Consider the following 22,991-nt stretch of genomic DNA (forward strand, 5'->3'; position numbering starts at 1 on the left):
CTGGTTTGTGAAAAGAGATATTTCATGACTTCTCTATGATGCTGCTATGATTTGATCCTTGATTCTTTTATATTCAAATCTATCTTTTCTAGATATATCTTTGATTATTAGATACTTTAATGATTCTTTTCATGGTTTTCATTGTCTCTTGCATGACTCAAGAGAATATTGTCATTTGTCTTGCAACTGCAACCTACATAGAAAGTGACACATATCTCTATTCTTTAGAGCATCTCATAATTGTTCCTTGACTGCTTCGGTATCCTCAAAAATGTCTTCTTTCTGTTCTATGGAAGAGAATGTGTGAATGTCCATGTGTATTGGGTTTTGTCATGTTTGATCTCTGCCCTGGCATGTTAACACAAGTTGTTCTGACCACTTATGTTTTTAAATCCTTATTGACTTAATGCTTATGCAAGCTTCCACATGTCAAGAGATCCATTTTGATCACTATTTTCTGATTTTTTACATAAGGACTGTCATGAAACTGCACTTGATGACCATTTTATGGTCGTAACTACACCTTTGATCACTATTTTGAGGATTAGTTAATTGTAACTATGGAGTCTCCTTGGTGCTGCACTTCATGTTCATTGATTGTCCCTCATGAAGCATTATACTATTACAAAACTTGAGCTTTTTTTAATTGTGACTTTGAGATTTTAATCTTATTATCATTACCTATCATTTTGTATCTCATATTACACTTAGATTATCATTTTTATGATCCCCATTGTAGCTATGACTGTATCCCTGTGTATACATATTTTTGGAGGATATATTCTTGATTGTCTGAGACTTTAGTTCTTTTGTTGGCACAAACAACTTTGGGCTAATTATGCTTCATAATATGTTTTTGCTAACTGTCAAACTATGGCTACTCTGTGACAGTATTTGGATTGTCTTTTGTCATTTGCTTGGTCTTTATCCTTTGGAACCTATGACTATTGTAACTGTCCTAGTACATTTCTTTGGTAAAGTATCTTGCAAGCTTTGGCTTTGGGATTATCTTTCATGAACATGTACTGCTCATTGCTATATTCTCTTTCTTTCTGTTATTTACTCCAATTTTTTATTTGCATATTAAAGTTCATTATTGCTCATGAATTGAGGTCATTGTTAATGCATATTTTAAACTTCAGAGACTCTTTCTTGTAGCTGTTATCTTTCAAAATACTTAAAACCTTTATGTGCAAACATATGACATGAAAGCTTTGAGTTCTTAAATGCTTTTCCTTAATATGTTCATTGTATAAAATTTCTCTTTACCCTACTGACTTATGATTGTCCATGGGTAACACAGTCTTCTTTCATTTGTACTTCAAACACTATTAAATGCCCTATCATTGTTATTAGTGCTTTTTTAGAGTTGTTGTGATTTGTTTGACAGTCATAGCTCTTACTGTGTGCTTTAATTATTTGAAGCTTGTGTTAAGGATATATTATGCCTTTTGAAAACCAGTATCACACTTTCTCTTCTTTTGAATGATGGCCTTAGCTGCTCATAGAAGGTCTATTACTGGTATTAATTCTTAATAGTCATTATTGTGTTCTGCACTTTGAATAATAATAGTGATCTTGAAAGATGTTGCTTAATACATACCTCTGCCTCAAAAAATGGGTGAAACTATTATTTGGTATATTCATAGCCCTGTGACTATTGTATATGGATTGATTGTCTTTACTCCCCTTTCTCTATTTCTGTGACACAAACCATGATTGTTGTTCTGATTCTGAATATTCCCCTATGATCTTATTGTTGCTCACTACACTTATGACTATTTATACTTTATTTCTATGTATCGAAAGAGTTCAGGAGAGCTAATTGATATCAACTTGCTACATTCATTTATTTGACCTGCTATCATAATACACTGTCACTGTTATGATCATCTTTAATTGAATTATATTTGATGGTCTCATTTTCTAAGTTGACTATATTGAGTTTCTACCATTGGTGGTAGTTGTAGTTGTGATAATGGACTTAGGCTATGCAACAAAATATTTTCTCTGATCATTATCATTGTTAAATGCTCATGATTGTCCTTAGGACCTTCACCCCTCATTGACCATTGTCATTTGTTCTAAGATAATTTTGATATTGTCTCTCAAACCCAAAGTTGTTCTAACAGTGACTAAGACAAGGTTATTATGCTATCAACAAACTATCTTAAACATTTTCTTTGCCTGTCATATCAGTGGCTCTTTGTGTAAAGATTTTTTTTTAAATGAGTCAACTGCTCTTCATGGAGGTAGTGACTGTCATATGATTTTTTATCTTATTTTATGTTTACTGAACATCAACTCATAAAACTTAGTCTTTTTGAGACTTTCCATATTGTTTTTACTCACATGATGGCTCTAGTCATCTATTGACTATGGGATAAAGTTCTATTTATAGTTGTATGTGTTGTCATTGAATGGCAGTTCTTACTATCATTGAGTGATAATACATGAGACTTTGGATACTGTTGTGTTCTTGTTTGGTAGTAGATTAGTGTCACCCTATGAGTAGTGACATGTATGTTGATCTCAACCCCTTTGGGAGCCCATTTTAACCCACATACATGATATTTCTGAAATGAAAACATGTATCTACACATGAAACAAACAAGTTAGATAAAAACATGGTTCTTGCTGACTTCTCATGGCATCATATATCTGCACTATTTATCTTTTGTTCTGAATCTAATATAGCAGTGTAGGCACACTAGGAGTACCATTGTATATGTAGGAGTGAAAGGAATAACATGGAGCTCTAACAAACCATTTTATCTCTCTCTTTCGGGTCATCACATAGAGTCAATAGTGGGATGCTTAGATCAATGAAGTTGATTAGAAGAATCTTTATCAGAACTCATCAACCTATCCAGGCAATGATGGGTTCTTTCTTTCCCTTCTTCATACATTCTTCTGCTTCTTTTGTGTTTACATTTCTATGATCAATTAGATCTTTTCTCAGCTATTCCCACTGCTTGTAAGGGATCTTGTAAACGGTTTGTTTTCATAAATAAATATGTATTTTATTGTGAGGCCCTACCCCGAGCCATCATAGCATTTCAGTTATTTTCATGTTGGACCTACTATTGATACTACATTTTGATGCATTATGGGCATAGATTTTATATGATCCAGTGTTTGGATAACATTGATATGATTATCATTTACTTTTATTTACAGTACTTTGTTTTGATGCTACAAAATTATGGATGCATTCTCTATAAATGATTTAATTCTATGATGATTATGATGATGTCATTTAGTAGATTATTTTATGTGGATGTTATTAGATAATTGGAAACTTGATTTTTATAAATGAAATTGTATGCGATATCTGAATTATAATCTTTTCATATGATAATATTATGTGATTTTTGGAAATTACTAATGTGCAAAGTGAGATGTGTAGGAAAATTATTCCATGTGACCATAGAAACTATTTGGAGAATCAAGCCTAGACCTATGTGTGTTTGTGAAGCCAAGGGTTGTCTATTTGGAGAGGCAACACCTTGTTTGTAAATATGTTTTAATTTGTAAATGTTATGCTTTGATGTGTGTTTAATTTGGAAATTGTTTAATTTATAAATTCCAAAAAAGGGACATTTGCCATGTGTATTTTAGTGATGTGTAATTCTTTTTGTGGTGTCACTTGACATGTGTTGTAAGATGAGTTGGGAATGGCATATCCCTTTGGAGGAAATTTGTTTTACCAATGCATTTTTTTCAACTATCCTAGTATGGTCCCAAGAAAGTCTTGGATAGGGAGCCATTAGAAAGGTCAACTCAGGGTTGACCCATAGGTAAACTTTGGGTGAGTTTCTAGGGGGTTAAACTAACTCCTAGGGTCAAGTTAGGGGCATTTTTAGTGGGCCATATGATGTACCTATGGATGAAGGACAAATTTAGCCATGTGTCCACTCCTTGGGGATTGTTTAGTCACCCCAAAAGTTGAGTTTTCCAAGTTGGTCGAATTTCAACTTTTGAGGAGCCTACCTAGGTTAGACAACCCTCCTCATGAGTGACATTGCTCTTCCCCATTCCTTTTACCTTTTTGAGGTGCCTTGGCTAGAGAGTTTGTAAGGTTTTGGGAAGACCAACCTATGAACATCCTTCACCCTTCCGAAAAGGATTGGAAAGAGTGAGGAGTGTCTTCTTAGGGAATAGTTTGGGAGGGAGAAGTTTGATCACCCACTCTCCTTTTTTGGAGACTTAGATTCTTGAGTAGTTTTGTAAGTTGGTTTTTTTGGAGATTTTTGGCTAAGACTTGAGGGGAAAAGATAGTGGATTTGGGCAACTCTTCTACAAGATTCATTATCTTTTTGGCAGATTTAAGGTTGGTTGTTTTTCTAACTCTTGTATGTTGTTGTATATTTGAAAATATTGCTTGTTATACTTGTTTTCATTGTTGATATTTTAGTGTGTTAGGATGATGTTGAGTTCTTCCCTATGTGTTCTTTTATTTTGTTATTATGATTTTGGAGTTTTGTTTTTGGGAGTTTTCAAGGCCAAACTCACCCTTGGGAGGGTAGAGTGGCCTTGGGGTGAAGGGTTGTTTCGCAACCTATGAGTGTAGAGGCTCTCTTTGGAAGAGATTGATTTACAAGGGATTATGGGACCCTTGTTGCATAGTGTTTTGTTTATGCAATGGGGGTCATAAGGGGAGTTTGTTGGCTTGATGCCTTGGGGGACATAAGGAATTGTTGGGACAAGTTTGGAACTTGTGGATGTGTTTTTTGGTAGCCTTGCAATGGCATTATGTTCTCCTACTTGTAGAATTCTCCTCTAGGTATATGGTCCACCTTCACCCCACTTGAAAAGTCACAAAAGTGATGTTGTCTATCCTTGGGTTGGGAGTGTGTATGTTGTGAATTTTCTTGCTTGTATGTGTATTGTTTGTGTGTCTCCCATTTAGCCTTGGTTCTCCTATCTTGGGGGTGGCTTCTGGTAAGCCTAGGTTGGGAGGTGAGCCTCCATGGCCACAACCTAAAAGCTTTTATTGCAGGTTGCTTGGGAAAAGATTTGGAAGGGAAAGATTTGAGATGATCCTATGTCTTAATGTATTTAGTTGCAAAAATAAATGTAATGGATAAGTCCTCATTTAGTAGAAATGGGAAGCTTGACTTAGTTATCTTCTTATCTAGTAAAGGAAATATTGATGTACTAAATGTAACTAATTGTTTAGTTTTTCCATGAAATATAAAGAAAAAGAATTGTATTTTAACTTGAAGTATTTATCCTTGAAATGAGAAGAAAAATTTTTTGGATTATTTATGTATTGATATAGTTGCTTGAAAAAGATTAAAAATGATATTATATTCTATTTCTAATTATTGAGAAAGAAATGCAAAGTCAAATGTTAATAGAAAAGTCACTTTTAAACAGAAATGAAATATTTGCTTACATCTATAGTTCAAATCAAAGGAAGAATAGATAGATAATTTAAGAGTCAATATTGATAATGCATTAGACATTGCAGTTTATTGAATTAAATGGTTTTTATAAAATGTTAGTTGCAGCTCTAAATAGAAATATTTTGTCATATTTTCCATTCTGTAAAAGCATGTTTAGTAGAAAATATTATTAATCTAGTCATGGAATATTTTAAATCAAAGGAAAACTATAGGTTAATGAAAGGACATAAAAATTAATCTATTATGTTTATTGAAGATAACTTGCTCTAAATAATGTAAATGTAGACTTAAACATGTATATATATATATATATATACAAGAGATAATGCCTACTGTTTTAATTATAAAACTAAGTTGTTTTGTTTTGTTTTTAAGAAAATAAAATAGACATGTATACTGTTGTAAAAAAAAATGCTCATGTATATATATATATATATATATATATATATATATATATATATATATATATATATATATATATATATATATATATATATATATATATATATATATATATATATACTTTATTTAAAGTTTATGCGTAACGTTTATACAACTAAACTATTGTATTCTTTTTTTTTAAAAAAGAAATATACAAAATAATATATAGGTTGCCTCTATATTAAAATATATACAATTGATGAAATATTAATAAACTAGAAATAAATAAAAAAGAAAAGCATATTTACTTTAGTATCTGATTACTTGGAACATTCTGTAATATATATATATATATATATTAATATACATTGTATATTTTAAAACGTTTAATTTTAATTAACATTGAATATTTTAAAACGTTTTATTTTATTTAAAATAAAATAAAATAAAAATAACACAAAATGGTAAGTGCGGCCAAACCCCGTGGCAGCCATTGTGTAGGTCGCAGCCACTAGGTGGTCCGCAACCTCCACAGTGGGTTGTGTCACTATGTAAGCCGTGGCCACTGGGTGATCCACGACCTACACAGTGGGTCACGCCACTGTGTGGGCCACAACCCACACAGTGGCCAAGGCCGCTGCATGGGTCGTGACTCACTGGTGGTGCCGCCATCCACCCTCCCTCTATGGATCCCGTAGCACTGGACTTCAGCGTCGTGCAGACCGGCCCTTCGGCCCTCTACAACAATTCAACCCTCCGATCCAATGAAAATTCTTCGGCCCTCTCCTCCTTCCTCCGCCGCCATGAAACCCTACACACACAAAAGAAAAAAAACAATAAGGAAGAGAAAAATGTTAAGACAAGCAACCCTAACCGATTTTCAGATTAGGGTTAGCAAATGGAAATGAAAGAGAAATGTTTAAGTTATAAGAAATAATCCAACCCTAGTTAGGGTTCAAAATTTAATAAGGATACAATTGAAAAGAGGGGGAAACCCTTTTTCATTTGAGATGGGTAAAACCTATTTGCATTTAGGTTAATTAAATAGGAAAGTTATTCCTACATTATTTTTGGGAATTTCATCTTTAAATAAAATCCATAATCCTTTTAGTGGTTATTTTTATATATAATGATTAAGTTAATTTCCTTTGTAATTTTTAAAATTGGAATCTATTAAAGGTAAATTGTTAAATTTTAACCTATAAGGTCAATGTTGGCCGAATAGTAAATAGTTGATATTTAATATCTAAGGGGAATTAAATTCGACATTAATATGGGGTGATTTATTAAGAAATTATTATATTTATTATGGTTAACTTTATTGGTCGAATTTAAAAATATTATTTGCAATTACTCAATTAATTATTTTTAAATTCAATAGAATGTGTGTTAACATTATTTTAAATAGTCCAAGAGCAATTAAATAATATATGAGATAATTAATATCTCTTTATTAGTTATTGGAGAATTTAATTGGGGAAAATTACGTAAATTAATTAAGTTAATAAATTTAGTTGTGATGACCCTCTTTGGGGATTAATTAATCTACTCTAAATATTGATGCTATAATGATGGAGTTGATTAATTCAACTTTAGGAAACCATTCTATTTAATCTTGAGTTAACCATTAGTTAAGACAAAACTTATTTATTCCTTTTTAATGTAGGTTATTTAGTGTATTTATGTTGGTTTAAACAAAACAAAAAAAAAATTGTTGTTATGTTTTTGCCCAAAAAGTTTGGGCATGACATTTTTGGAATGTTGAACTTGAATATCTCTTGTTTGGTTTAAACAATTGCACATCTGAAAATGATTTGTATCACATACATGTTTATTTATGAATGCAATCAGGAATTTATATATTTCCACATCTCTCCAATGCAATCTTGTTGTTATTTCATTAAAATTCTTGCATATCTTGAAACAAACTTTTGACTTTCAAACCATGATGTAAAGATGGAGAAACTAGAAAAAAAATTGCGTACCTCTTTTTGCTGCAATATATAAGGCCTGTAAAAGGTCACCAAATTTAGGAGTGACAAAAATTTGTTAACACTGATATGATGACAAAAGGACCTAGCCAATTAGGCTCAAATTTTCCCTTCTTTTCTCAATCTTGTTGATTGCGAGGATTATCCTTTAGTACCAAATCACCAACATGAAGCATCCTTGGAATTACCTTGTGGTTATAGATTCTTGACATCCTTTGTTGATAACCTTTTAAGTGATCACAAGCATTCTAGTAGCGTTCATCTAGCAATTCCAACTCTTGCGGTCTGGATACCCAATACTCTTCATCTGGGATGAGTCCTTTCAATGATACTCAGAGCGAGGTAGCTCAACCTCAATGGGTAAGATGGCTTCTAATCCATATACAAGGGCATATGGTGTGGCTCTAATAGGTGTGTGGATGCTAGTATAGTATGCCCACAAGGCAAGATTTAGTTGGATTAGCCAATCACGACCAACATCGTTGATGGTTTTCTTCAGGATTTTCATAATGGTCTTGTTTGACGCTTCTGCTTGACCATTTCCTTGGGGATAGTGTGGTGTGGAAAATCGATGTTGCATATGGAATCTATCACAAAGTTCTTGCACATATTGATTCTTAAATGGTCTACCATTATCTATGAGGATGAAAGAGCCAATTTGTTTGCGGGTGGCAGTGGTCGATGAGACAACTTCAATCCACTTTGTAAAATACCCAGTTGTTGTGATAATGAATTTATGGCCATTAAAGGAAGAAGGATGAATCTTACCCACAAGGTCAAGGCCCCATTGACAAAAAGGTCATGTAGATGTCAACGGTCACATCTCTTGTGTCATTGCATGTATGAGGTTTCCATTAACTTGACACGTCTTGCACTTTCTCGCAAATTGAAAAGAATATTTTTCCATGTTCGGCCAATAGTATCCCATTCGTATGAAATTTTTAGCTAGAGTAGGACCACTTGAATGAGTACCACAAATACCCTCATGAATTTCTTGTAAGGGAGTTTCAAATTTGTCATGTTCAAGACACTTAAGAAGAGTACCATCAAGACCTTGTTGATAAAGTGTATTGGCTATTAGGGTGTATCGGGCTACTTGATGAATAAAGTTTCTTTTTTAATTTTGAGATAGATCAAGTAGAAGGGTATTCTCTTTCAGATATGTATAGATATTCCCATAGATTGACAAATCAGAACCAACAAGATGGCAAATAATTTACGAATCTGGACTGTTATGTGCGGGGGCAAACAATTGTTCCACCATGAATTCATAATGATTTTGTGTTTTACGAATTTGTAGAAGTAAAGCAGTGGTTGCCATGGCATCTGTAGCTTTGCTGTCTAATCTTGGAATCTATTCAAATTTGATCTCAATAAAGTATTTCTTGAATTTATCTACTATTCTCTTGTATGGCATCAACTTGTCATCTTTTATTTGATATTCAACATTGACTTTATTGATGACTGGTTGAGAGTTTCCATAGACCTGCAATTATTTGATTTTTCATTCCATTAATACCTTGATACTAGTGACTAATGCTTCATATTTGACCACGTCATTTATACAAGGGAATATCAACTTGTAAGATTTTGGAATTGTGTGTCCTTGAGGAGTGACAAATCAGATTCCAGCACATGATCCATGTTAGTGTAAGATCCATCAAAGTATAGTTTCCATGGGTGTGTGGTGATTGTAAGAACACCTGCATCAGGAATTTAATGTGCATAGGATGATCATCTTGTAATGGTGCTTCACCTAATTGATCTGTGATCACTTGACCCTTGATTATTCTTCTATCCACACATTCAATGTCAAATTCACTCAATATTAGTACCCACTTTACTAGTCTACCTGTTAATATCATTTTGCTGAGAAGATATTTTAGTGGATCGATCTTGGCTATTAGCTTGACTGTATGTGCCAACATATAGTGTCACAATTTTTGAGAGGCAAACTTGGTGCTAAACAAGCTCTTTTAATGAATGTATAATGAAGTTAATAGCCACTTAGTGTCTTGCTAATATAGTAAATAGCCCTCTCTTTTCCTGTAGAATCTTCTTGTGCCAAAAGAGCTCCTAAAGATACCTTCATAGCTGATATGTAGAGTAAAAGTGGCTTTCCTTCAATTGGTGGCATCAATATAGGTGGATTCATCAAATATTGTTTCAATTGATTAAAGGCTTCTTCACATTTTTCTTCCCACTTGAAAAGAACATTCTTATGTAATAGATGAGTAAATGGGTGACATTTGTCGGCCAATTGGGAAATGAATCTTTAGATAGATTGTATCCTTCCTTGTAAAGACCTAGTTGATTGATGTTCCTAAGAGGTGACATTTCCATGATTTCTTGAACCTTTGTTGGATCTATTTCTATGCCTTTAGCTGAAACTATGTATCCTGAGAGATTTCTAGATGTGACTTCGAACACACAATTTTTTAGATTGAGTCACACATTGAACTTTTCTAGATGCTGAAATATCTTATCCAAGATCTCTATATGTCCTTCTCGTGAATGTTTTTTCTAGCTGGTCATCTACATAATCCTCCATGAATGTGTGCATCATATCATGAAAATTATAGTCATTGCACGATGAGAAGTTGCCCCGACATTCTTTAATACAAAAGGCATGTGAATACTATTGTATCTTGATCTTTGGGTGCTATCTTGATTTGATTATATCTTGAAAAACCATCCATGAGGGATAGTATAGCATTGCTTATTGTTAAATCTATAATGGTGTATATGTTGGGCAAAGGAAAATAATCCTTTGGATAAGCCTTGTTGAGATCCCTAAAATTTGTACATATCCAGATGCTTTTATCTAGTTTAGACATAGGTACGATGTTTGAGATCCACTATGCATAGTCAATTGACTGGATGAATCCCACATCTAACAACTTCTTCAATTATGCTTTCACTAGTAGAGCTATGTGCGGATGAATCTTTCTTAGTTTCTTTTTTATTGGTTTTGTTTCGGGAGCTATGGATAAGTGATGCATTATCAAATCAATATCTATCCCTGGCATATTAGCATAGGAGCAATAAAAAATGATGTCTTTCCCTAAAAAATGATGTAATTTGGTCTTTCTTGCTCTATTGATGATGCAACTAGGTGTATAATCTTCGTTGTTTCTTCAGTTCTGATATTCATTGATTATGTAGGCTCAATCAATATTTTAGATCTTTCCTGATAATGCTCGAGAAGATTGTCAAGGCTCTCATCCTTTGGCACCTCTAAGAGGTTTTCACCATTGGATACACCCTTTCCTTTTATTTTTTCTTGATCTAATACTGTCATTGCATGGTTTTCACCATTAGATCTATTATTTGTTTTATTCATTTTGTGACTAAGAGACTTGGCACTCCCCTGATTATAAGCTTCGTTATTGAATTCACTAGTGGAACTTGTTTCAGGATCAATATAATAGAAATAGCGAACAATAGCATCATCATCTAAAAAGGGGGGTATAGCAAGAGGCTATATTTGTTCTCAATCGATGAACTTTGTACATACCAAGGGTAGGGAATCATCTGGTTGGTTAAGGTCAAAGGCCATAATGGTCATAATGGAAATGTTTTCATGGTTTTCAACAACAAATTCAAGGTCTATGATATTACTCTCCTCAAGATCGTCTATCTAGCTTAATATCCGATCGTGCTCCAAATTCAAAAGGTCGAGACCCTAAGCCTTGTCCCTCATAGAGTATGGGTGCATATGTTTGTATCAAATCAATGCCTTTCTCTTCACAGGATTCTTCAAAATGTGAATCCCATTCCCATTCATTGAATTCTATTTCAGAACTAGCTTGTAATTTGAGGATTTGTTCATAAATATTTTGAGTGGCTACTTCTTTTATCTCTTCTTTGTATCAAAATCCTTTCTTGTCCCTTGTATTAGAAGAAGTAGGTTGTATTGTTTCTACAATGCCTTCCTTTATTTTTCCTATAGGAACTTTCCATCATATCCTATTTGTTGCATGATATTGAATCCATTGCCATATTGATATGTAGGTAACCTGATATTTAAGGCTTCTTCTTTAGATTTCTCTTCATCTTTGTAAAGCCATTGTAGGATGTCTTTGTCATCAATTTCATCAGCTATATTTTCTGCTCGTACAAATGCACCACCAAACATCTTGATTGGCTGTGAAGATTGTTTTCTGGATGTTGATGGTCACCCATATGATCTAATAGAAATGGGTAAATCTGAGAGACATAATGAATGCTCGAAGGAATACTCTCCAATCCCTTTGCCTTTCAATTGAATATTTTTCTCAAAAAAAATTGATAAGGAAATGAATAGACTCTTTTTACTTCCATGACTTGAAGAACTAGAAGAAAGAGTTTTCCTGTTATGTGGCACAATAACATCTTGGACTAGTTTGAGAGTGCTGCAATATTGGAAGGGATTGGAGTCAGCTGAAATTGTGTTTTCCTGTCCATTATAAGGAAACTTTAGATATTGGTGATATGTTGATGGCACTGCTTGTATTTTATGAATCCAAGGTCTACCAAAGAGTATGTTGTAGGACAAGTCTATGTCTAGGACCTGGCAAATTGTATCATTTTCAATTGGTCCCACTTTGAGTGGTAACACCACTAGTCCATCAGAGGATCATCTTTCCTCATCATCATAAGCTTTTATGGTGATCATCTTTTTTGGATCTATTGCATTTTCTAAAAATCCTAATGCACGGATAAGATTTAAGGTACATATATTTAAACCAACTCCTCCATCTATTAGAACATGTTTGACTCAATGTTGGTGGATTAAGACCTCAATATGAAGGGGAGAATTATGGGAATGACTCAAGGATATCATCATTCTCAGAAAATGATAGATAGTGAGGTGTGGTTAAATGCCTCATCATGGCTTGGAATTGAGTGATATCCAAATTGGTAGTATTGTGGTATCCACTAGAGCTTTCTCTAGAATGTCTGTGTGAGGGTGAGATTTTGAGAATCTCTAATATGGATATTTGTCTTGGAGTCTTTTGCAATTGATCCACTATGTTTTATTATTTATAGGAGGAGGAGATGTTTTGGATGTCACACCTTTCAAAATGACTTTAGCATGACCTCTGGTAGTCACATTTACCGATGCATTTTTTAGTTTTATTTATTTATTTTGATAACATTAATTTGTGAGTCAAAGACTTAAAGGTGGTTAATCACATTGTCATAGATATAATTTACCTTTCCCCTTTTGTTATTTCATGAAGAGGGTCCTCCTTTTTCATAATTGGGAAGAGGATCTCGAAAGGTTGTGTGTGCATCATTTGTCTTATGTCCTTCAACAATTATGTCACCTTTGTCTACCAAATTTTGTACTAGATGTTTCAATCTTTGACAATCATTTGTTATATGCCCCTTGCTTCTATGGAAATCACAGTAATGTGTTTCATTCCACCAGTATGGTTTAACTCTTAATTCAAAATCTCTTGTATCAGGCAATGTTATGAGATTATTGGCAAGGAGTTCTTTAAAAGTTGATTCTAGTGTCTGTCCCAAAGGTGTGAACTTCCTTCGAGATGGATTAAAGGGTGGTTTAGGTCTATTGTTACCTTAATTTTTCACAGGTGTACTATCTAATAGATTTAGGATGGGTTGTTTTGGTTTTATGTTGTGTCTATCAACCACACCGTCATTAACAATGTTTTGTTTCTTGTCCAAAATTTTGTTTTATCATTGTTGTTATGACTATTAGGATTATTAGAATAGTTTACCCCTTCTTTAAGAATATTGATTTCTCCTTTCTTTACCAAGGCTTCTTTGAATTTGATTCCATTCTCAATGATTTTGGTGAAGTTAGGTTGACATTGCATTTGAAGTGCATAGCTCATCTCATTGTTTAGGTTGTGGATTAAAATGTCCATCTTCTCTTCTATAGGTTTGGGTCGAGGGTATTTAGCAGATAATTGTCTCCATCTTTGTAAGAAAGTGAGGAAAGGCTCTCCACTTTTTTGTTTTATGTTGCATAGGTTAAGCATGGTTACTTCATGTTCAATGTTGTATGAGTAGTGAGTGACAAATTTATCCACTAATTCTGCAAATGATTTGATACCAAGAGTAAGTTTTGAGAACCATTCCATGCCTTGTCCTCCTAGGCTCTTTGGAAATAACCTCATTAAGTAAGTGTCATTGTGGGATAACTCCATGCTTGCTGCACAAAATTCTCTAACATGATCTTGTGGATATGTTTTGCCTCTGTATTTGTCATACTTAGGGATTTCAAAATATAGAGAAAACGGAATCATGTGTATGCTCCTATCAAAAGGGCATGGACATATGTCCTTCAAGGAGTATGTTTTGGTTGTTCCTCTTTGTATGTCAATAATTTGTTGTTGGAGGGCTTGAATTTGTTGAGTTAAGGCATCTAATGGATTATTGTCACTATTCTTTGGATAAGCATCTCTTTTCCTTGTGTTCTCTCTTAATTTGGTTACATCAAAATCAAAAGGTAGTTTAACACCTTGATGTGCCAACATGAGGAAGTATTTTTCTCTATCAGTTTCTAGGACCTTTTCCATGAATATCTGAAATTTGGGATCTTGTTGAGCTTCTTGGATTAATTCATCAGTTATATCCTATATGTTTGGGTCTTGATATATGCAAATGGGATTTTCTTCTCTATCTGTCATGGTTGGTTGTGGTTCTTTTTCCTTCCCTCTGAGTTTTTGTTTTTGAGCTCTAGTTAGTATGGGAATACAAGTGATCTAATTGTAATTGTTTTTGAGATGTTTTTTATTTCAAATACTTGTTTGAATCAAGTTTACAAAGTCGGAATAGGAAATTGTGGTGTTTTCCTATTGATACGACTATGTGTGTCAAGATGTTGATTCAGTTTCCTGATTGAGGATGATAGATCATGATTTTGAAACTTAATTGATTTAACTAAATTGAGTGGATAAAAAAAGTATTTGGTTTGTGTGTTTTTGAATGTGTAATTGGACCACTTGTTAAAATTCGATATGTTTTACTCATAAAAGGATTTTGTGTTGATGTGAACCAAAAGAGGATTGAAAAGGGTATCTAGAACCAGTTTTGAATTTTCAGTAGGATGTCAAGAAGTGCTCTCTATTTTAAAATCGTCAAACTAAATGCATTATAGAATGTTTTAGATGCGCTATTAGATTGGTCAAATACACTATAACAGAGATTAATTGTGCTAATTTGTTGTATTTTGGGAATTTACAAATTTTTGAATTTTTATGTGAGTTTAATTATTATTTTGATTGTTCTGCAGGATGATTTTATGATTTTTGACAAAAATATATTAAGAAGACATGAACAATCAATGTGTTTTTTTCTAATCTAAACATCAAGTGTATGTTCTAGTATCTTTTCAAATCCCAATGATTTTCACAGGTTTTGAACAATCAAAAACAAATCAATCAGACTATCTTATTCTCAAGGGTCATTATAATATCATAGCCCACATCTTGGAATCTCCTTTGACAAAAATAGTCATGTCATATTGTTTCATGTTTATATTTTGTTTGGGCCAACATGTCTCATATCTTTTGTAATATGATTGTAATCCGACATAAGGCATTTGTGTTTATTCATGTAAATGGCTATATAAGTCAGTCTGGGTTAGGTCATTTTGGAGAGATGACAGATAAGAGATGCAATAGGTTATGTGATGATTATGAGAGCGAGATCTTGATCAATAGAATGTGAATGTAAAGATTTGTGGTCGATCTTGATTATTTGTCTAGAGGTTTGGGAAGTGATCTAAGTTACCAGTAAGGGAGGTTACAGTATAACCAGTATAGACAGTTCTTAAACCAGAACTCATCTAGCATAGAAGATGCACATTTTGAGTTCAGTTTTTGTTTGTAATCTAGTACTTTGGATCTATAGTTAGTGAGGCTCCTTTTGTGATGAGCAGTGTGCTCTAGGCAGTGTGCCTTCTTGCATGTGCAAGCCCCTCTTATAATATTTATTTAGTTGGTCAGTGGATAGATATTGCGGGTCTCCAATCCCACCGTAGTTTTTCCTCTTTGAGGTTTACCATGTAATGTAATGTTACCAATGTGTATTGGTGGGTGAAAAATGCGTGAATGAGAGATCAAGAGGAAAACTGCCCTTTCCCTCCAAGAAGAGATGAGAGTTTCACTATGGATTTCGCTTCAAAGACCTTTCACCTAATTACATTGGAAGAGGAGAGGAGAATTCACTAGATTCAACCTTAAAAGTAGAAGATACAATTCTAAGTGAAATGGGAATGATAAGCTAATCCCCCTCTTCCTATTTGAAATGGAAAGGAATTGATTGAATTATGTAGTGCAAAAGTGACAAAGAAATGATTATAACTTGAGATCGGAGTATGGGATTAAGTTGTGCACCTAGATCTAGCAGTATTATATTGAGACGAAGTCACCTTATGAATTTGAGAAAAATTTGCTTGGACCGTGGTGGGAATGTACATGGTCCTCTGAAAAATCCACAAAATGAAAAGGGTTTTTCTGCCTCTGCAAATGGAGCTTGAATCTGAAAATACAGTTGTGCACCTACAACCTACACACAAAAAAGAGAGGAAAATGGGTTGGGATTGAGGGTTTGCCTTTAGTTCAAACCCCAGTTTTGGAATTAACCAAGTTGTAAAGCGGAAAATCGCGATCGAACCCTAGTTGCTCTCCCCTCTTCCAACTCCAAGGAGAGAGAAGGGAGATTCACTAGGGTTGATGGTTTTCACTTAGGGGAGAGACTTTACATTCAAAAGAGGGGTTGAAACCCACAAGATCCAATCCCACGCAATGCAAGATTGGATGCTAAATGAGTTTCAAGGGTTATGACAGCAAGGCTACCCTCTTTTGTAAAGAATGTGCATAGAAGAATTAAGCTAGGAATGCATAGAAAGTGAGAAAGATTCGCTTATAAACTGAGTTAGGGATATAGGATGAAGCTGCGGACCTGGAATTAGTAGTAAAATGTCGATACGGCGCTGTCCTGCAAATTTGAGCAAAAGTTGTCGGGACGATGGCGCCCGGCGCCACGGTCCTCCAAAAAATCCGCGAAACAAAGGGGGATCTGTTCGTCTCTATACAAGGATTCCAGATCTTCAATTTCAGCCGCGTACCTGCAACCTACACACAGAAAAGCGAAGACGATTGGGGGGTTAGGGATTAGGGGTTTGCCTTTAGGTCAAACCCCGGTTTTGGAATTAACCAAGAAATGAGCAAGTGTTGTAAATGTAAATGACTGTAAAACAAGTACTAATACCTTGTTCTAAGGATGTTTGTATCCTTATGTGCGAAGGTTTAGATGTTGTTGTTTATTGTATGTTTGTATGTTGTATGTAGCATGTAGTATGTGATCTCCTCTTCAATGGTTGAATCCTTGTCTTGAATGCAACACTTAGCCTTGAATGGAGACTTGAAATGATCAATTGCTTGAAGGAATGCTTGAATGCTTGAATGCTTGAGTATAGTTTCCATGCCTTTTCCATCATCCCAAATGAAAGAGGAAAATGTAGTTTATATACTTGTCAATTAGGGCTGATAGACTGATTTTCCCGACCTTAGGCCGACCAGGAAAGTTTAATTTCCAATTTGCAAACAAAAAGACCCGAGACCCCTTAGGAGACCGGGCCCAAAATAGGACCCAGGGACCAGGGCGCTGGGCGCCATGGTCCTGGGGGACCAGGGCACTGGGCGCTCTGGTCCCACCTCCCGAGACAGCAGGGTGCAAGGAGGTTCAGGCCAGGGTGCTTGAAAAATGCAGTTTTCAGTGTCGTAATCAGGTTTCGGGGTCTCCATTCAGGTTGCGTGTTGCGTCACCATCGTGAAGACCGAAATGCAGTCGAAATTGCAAGTGTCACAATTTTAGGATGCTACATTTAGCCCCCACTTTAGCGGGAGTATGTATGCTCATACTTCTGGTAAAGTACAAGGAACAATCATTGAAAGACTTTCACCACGTCAAGAAGGCAAGACACACCAAGCCCCCAGTGGACTAAGGATCTTACGACTTCGATTGACAAAGTAAAAGGGAAGATCACGAGGGAGAACCATGACTGTCAGTAGTAAGGTTCCCTCACTATGAGTCATGCAAGAAAGATATCAAAAATTTTCAAGGCAAAGCTAAATTTGCCAAGAAATTTTCAAGTATCTTGAAAAGATATGAATGGGATGTATACCCCCCTACGTTAAAGCAATCGCACACGCCTCACCGGGGGTGATTGCTTTAAGGTAGTGATACATATAAGAAATGAGAAAGGAAAGGAGCACGTTATCGCAAGGATTTAGCCCCCAAGTGTGAGATAAACCCAAGGATAATAGACACAAAACACAAAGCACAAGGTGACTTCGCTTTCCTCAGGGTCAGTATGCTGTATGATAATTCATGTATATATATCATATGTATGTATGCATAATTGTTCGTCATTCCCCAATCAAGGAAGCTCACCTAGAAGAAGGGAACACATGTGTCTTTTGAGTCAACATGAGAGAGATCAAGAGATCTCAATGCTTTGCATCGTCCTCAAGTAGACAACACTAAGGACAACAAATAGAAGAATGAGAATAACATATAGAAGAAGTAACACAAGAGAGGAGGAGAGAATCTGCTATGCTAATGTAACTAGTCTAGCACGTCATCTACCCCCCGATCTTGCTGATCAATGTTTCGGGCAGGCAGGGAACACGCCAGAGGAGGAACATCCAACACAGCAGATGGAGCTATCACAAGATCCAAACAAGGGCTATGTTCATGTTCTGAGCCACATTGTTCTTGTCTAGGAGCTAGGATAAGTGCTTTAGAAAATTCATTAGATAAATGGTTATCAACATCAACAAGTTCATATTCACTATCAGAAGCAAGAGGAGTAACATTTTCATCATGCATAACATTTTCATCTATATCATCATCAAGATTTATAAAAATAGGATCTTTAACTCGCACAGGATCAAGACCATCATGCATCTTATGTTTAGGAGATTTAGGCTCAATGTCCGGCTGAGGAGAAAATGGAATAATGCTTGTTGAAGGTGTTTTTGGAGATTGCAAAGTTTGAGAAGCAGCTGCTTGAGCTCTAAGACGACGCTATCGTCGGCGTTCACGTGCAGAACGATTTCGTCTAGTCTTAGTAGGAAGTGGAGAAGATAGAGGAGGGGGAATGTTCTCATCCCTATCACTTGGGTGTTTAGGTTGTGGTCTCTTAGGCTGGATAATAGGAGAAGAAGGAGGTCTCTTCTCTCTATAAAAGGAAGGAGGAGGGACTGCTCCATATAAAGGAGGAATATTTGGTTTAGGAAGAAGACCAAGTCCATCATGACGAGGAGGGATAGGTCTACTTTTAGGAAGTTTATTAGATATAGACATAGCCACATCCATAGGAATGGGTTGGGAATCTTCTTGAGGAAAGATATTAGTTTTATCTTTCAAAGGAAGAACTTCCTTCTCAAGAATGATAGGAATATCAAGTTTAGGTGTTCTAGGTTCACTTAGAGATAGGATCATGTCTTTTTTCCACTTTTGATAAGATTTGAAAAGATGATCACTTCGCGGAGGAAGAGATTGAAATTGTTTAGGCCAAAAGTAATCAAGAGGAACGCTAGAAGTTCTTTCAGCTGGTTTAAAGAGACTATGATTGATAGTAACAATTTCACCATTATGGGGAAATTTCAAACACTTATGAATAGGAGAAGCAATAGCTTTCATGGAAGATAGCCAAGAATAGCCAAGCTTCACACGAAATTGTTCGGAAGATGGAATAATAGCAAAGTCCACATCAAGGGATTTGTTATGGACCTCTATAGGTAATATAATAGAACCAATTGCAGTAGAAGAAAAGGCATCAAATAGTTTCACAATCACATCTGTTTTGTCATATATCACTTGATTCAATTGCAAAGTAAAAAGAAATTCTTCAGTAATAACATTAACCATGCACGAAGGATCAATAAGCACTCCACGGCAAGGTGTATTCTTGACTTTTGCAACTATGTATAAAGGACCATCAGGTGCCCTAATGGTTTCACTGGAATCAAATGTGATGGAAGGTTCTTTAGGATTTTCTTGCTGCTCTACAAAGTTAATCACATTCGGAGTCATAGACACAAGACCATCAGATGAGAGAGAGGAATCATTAGCCTCAATTGCATTAGAGGTGTGAGAAGGTAATGGATCAGTGAAAATATGAAGATTTTGATTAGGAGGAGCTACAGATGTATTGCCTTTATCATTCACTCCAGAAACAGAAATAGTATTATTATCAATCAAATCTTGAATTTTACCCTTTAAAGAAAAACATTTTTCAGTATCATGCCCAGGCTGACGATGAAATTGACAAAAAGCTTTGTTATCAAAATAAGGTGAAGTAATCTTTGCAGGATCAATTTGTCTTATAGGAGGAAGAGTAAGCACATTTTGTTCCAATAACTTATTCATAATACTATGCAATGATTCATTCAAAGGAGTATACTTTCTTTCTTTCTTGAAAAATTTAGAAATAGGAGGCACACCTAATGCTGCATTCACATTGTTTTTGATGATGTTTTCATTGAATTTAATGGACTCTCTGTTCGGTTTAAACTTCCCAAATGGTTGTTGACTGCTATCACCCTTATCACTCGGAGTCATAGGATGTGATTGTTCCATTTGACTCACAGTCAGTTGATAATTGTGAAGAGTTGCACACAACTGTTGGAAAGAAGTAAACTCAGAAAATAGAAGTTTGTCTCGAATATCTTTTTGTAAATTAGAAATAAAGATTCTTTGAATATCATTGTCAGGCACTGGAAAAGAAATTTGAGCATACAAATGCTTATATCTACCAATGAAATCAGTCACTTTTTCTTTAACACCTTGTTTACAATGCATTAAATCAATCAAAGTAACTTTAGGACTTATATTGTTTTGAAATTGTTGAATGAAAGCATTTGCAAGTTGTTCAAAAGAAGTAATAGAATAAGAAGGCAACGAGCAATACCATTGTAGGGCTTTGTCTCTAAATGTTCTAGTGAACAATTTTGCAAGCAACCTTTGGTCATAAGCAAAATCAGTACAAATTGTTTGAAAAGTCTTAACATGTGTTAGAGGATCACCCTTACCATTATAAAGCTCCAAATGTGGAATTTCAACATGTTTAGGAGGGATAGCTCGAACAATGTCAAGAGAAAGTGGGCTCGCAACATCAAATGTGGGCACACTAAACTTAGATTGATTCATAGAGGCAATTTGTTGCTGTAAAGAAGAGACAGTTTGTGCAAGATTGTTAATGGTCGCTTCAGTCGAAGAATTCATATTAGATGTGTTAGATTGAGATGGAGGTGTTATGTTATTGAAAGAAGGTAGAGAGTAAGGTGGTGGGACCCTATGATAGTTAGTCATAGGAGATGATTGAACAGGAGGAACACTACAAGAAGGAATGGAATGGTTAAATGAATTGCCCCCTTGCGTCATGTTCATTTGTGAAGATGTAATAGGAACACTCATTGAAGGAATGAATGAAGAAGTCGGATTAAATGAAGGAAGAGGGTTAATTGAAGAAGAAGGGTTGCCCCCATGACTAGTGATCACAGGAGGAATGTCTTGTATTGAAGTGGTCATTATGTTTGATGTAAAGGTAGGTATGCTAGCAATAGAAGTCATCAAAGGAATAGAATGATTGACTTGAGTAGGAGGTTGTGTATAACCCAAATTTTCAGCACAACTCTTCATAGGCATCACATTCGAACCCACAATGTGTGCAATACCACGCAAAATATCAATTCCATTCTTATCACTTTGAAGCATATGTTTTAGACCCTCAATTAAAGGAAGAGCTTGACTATCGGGATACTCATGAGACATCCATTGGTGAAAATCATCAAATTGGTTATCCAATTTTGAAAGTTGTTCTACAGAAACCTCATGGAGAGCTTCTTCATCATTAGGAGGATTAGAGGAATTACCCATGTCCTCGTTAAAAAGGCTACTCAAATTAGGTTCCCTCTCCTTGGTAGTTAAACCTCGGAAAGACTTAATTCTACAGCTTCGTCTAACGGGAATAGTGGAAGTAGGGCTTATTGTTGTAAAACTCATGCACTAGAAAGAGAGAGAAGATTTTGAATTTAGAGGTAGCAATTTTCAGTAAAATTAGCCAATCTTCTGGATTTAAGCTGTTAAATGCAATCACGACAGTCTCTCGAAATTTCAGAAAAAATGTCCGGGACCGTGGCGCTCGGAGTGCAACACGGTCCTTGCAACTTTTTTCAAAATTTGCAGGGATGAAAGGTATGATGATTTTAGAGCTAATCTGAAAAAATTGAGTGATTTTACGATCTGTAGATAGGCCAAATTAAAGTTGCAATCTCAAAATTGAACCCTACCAAGATTGTCGAAAAATGCAAAATTTGAATTTTGAAAAAGAGAGGGAAACTGAAATTTTGAATTTTATGATTTTAGAGGGAATGTTAAGAGCAATGCAAATTTTGAAATTTAAAAATTGACTCAATTTCACGCAAAATTCAATTTTGAAAGCGGAAATTAAAGTTGTTGTAATTAAGCACTTAATTTCAAAAGTCACAAATTGTAAGAATTTGAATAAAGCACTGAAATTTCGAATGAATGCAAACATACTTTTCAGATTTAGGACAGTAAGAACACAATTTTGACACAAAATATCAATTTCAATGATTTTTGAATGATTAGAAGCGTTAATCCAAGCAATCACAAGACCAACTTTGACTGTAATTTTGAAAGGGTTAGATTTGATAAAATCAGCCAAAATTCTGGATTTTAGCAGGAAAATACAGTAAGATCTAGCTCCCGAAATTTCGGAAAAAATGTCGGGGACGATGGCGCTCGGAGTGCACACGGTCCTCACAACTTTTTTCCAAATTTTCAGGGATGAAAGATATTGTGATTTTATTGCGGAATCCAAAGTTACAGCTGATTTGGAGATGTTTTGATCAGTGAAATTGTCGGACAAAGGTTGAATCAAGAGGGTTTCAAAAATTAGGGTTTTGACACTTAACCACTTAATTTTCAAAATTAAAGCACAAATATGAATTGATAATTTGTAATAGAAGGACAGATCTGAAACAAGCATTAATAATTAAACATTTCACAAGTTTAATTACTAAAAAGAAAATTTAGGGTTTTTATGCAATTAACCTCTAAAATTTTGCAAAAGATCAAACATGGAAATGTAATCAAGGAATCCAATTTTTCAAATCTAATCATGAATAATCAGAAAGGATGTTCACGTCGGGTT

The sequence above is a fragment of the Cryptomeria japonica genome, chromosome 11 (genome assembly GCF_030272615.1).
Source record: "Cryptomeria japonica chromosome 11, Sugi_1.0, whole genome shotgun sequence".
Taxonomy (NCBI): Eukaryota; Viridiplantae; Streptophyta; class Pinopsida; order Cupressales; family Cupressaceae; genus Cryptomeria; species Cryptomeria japonica.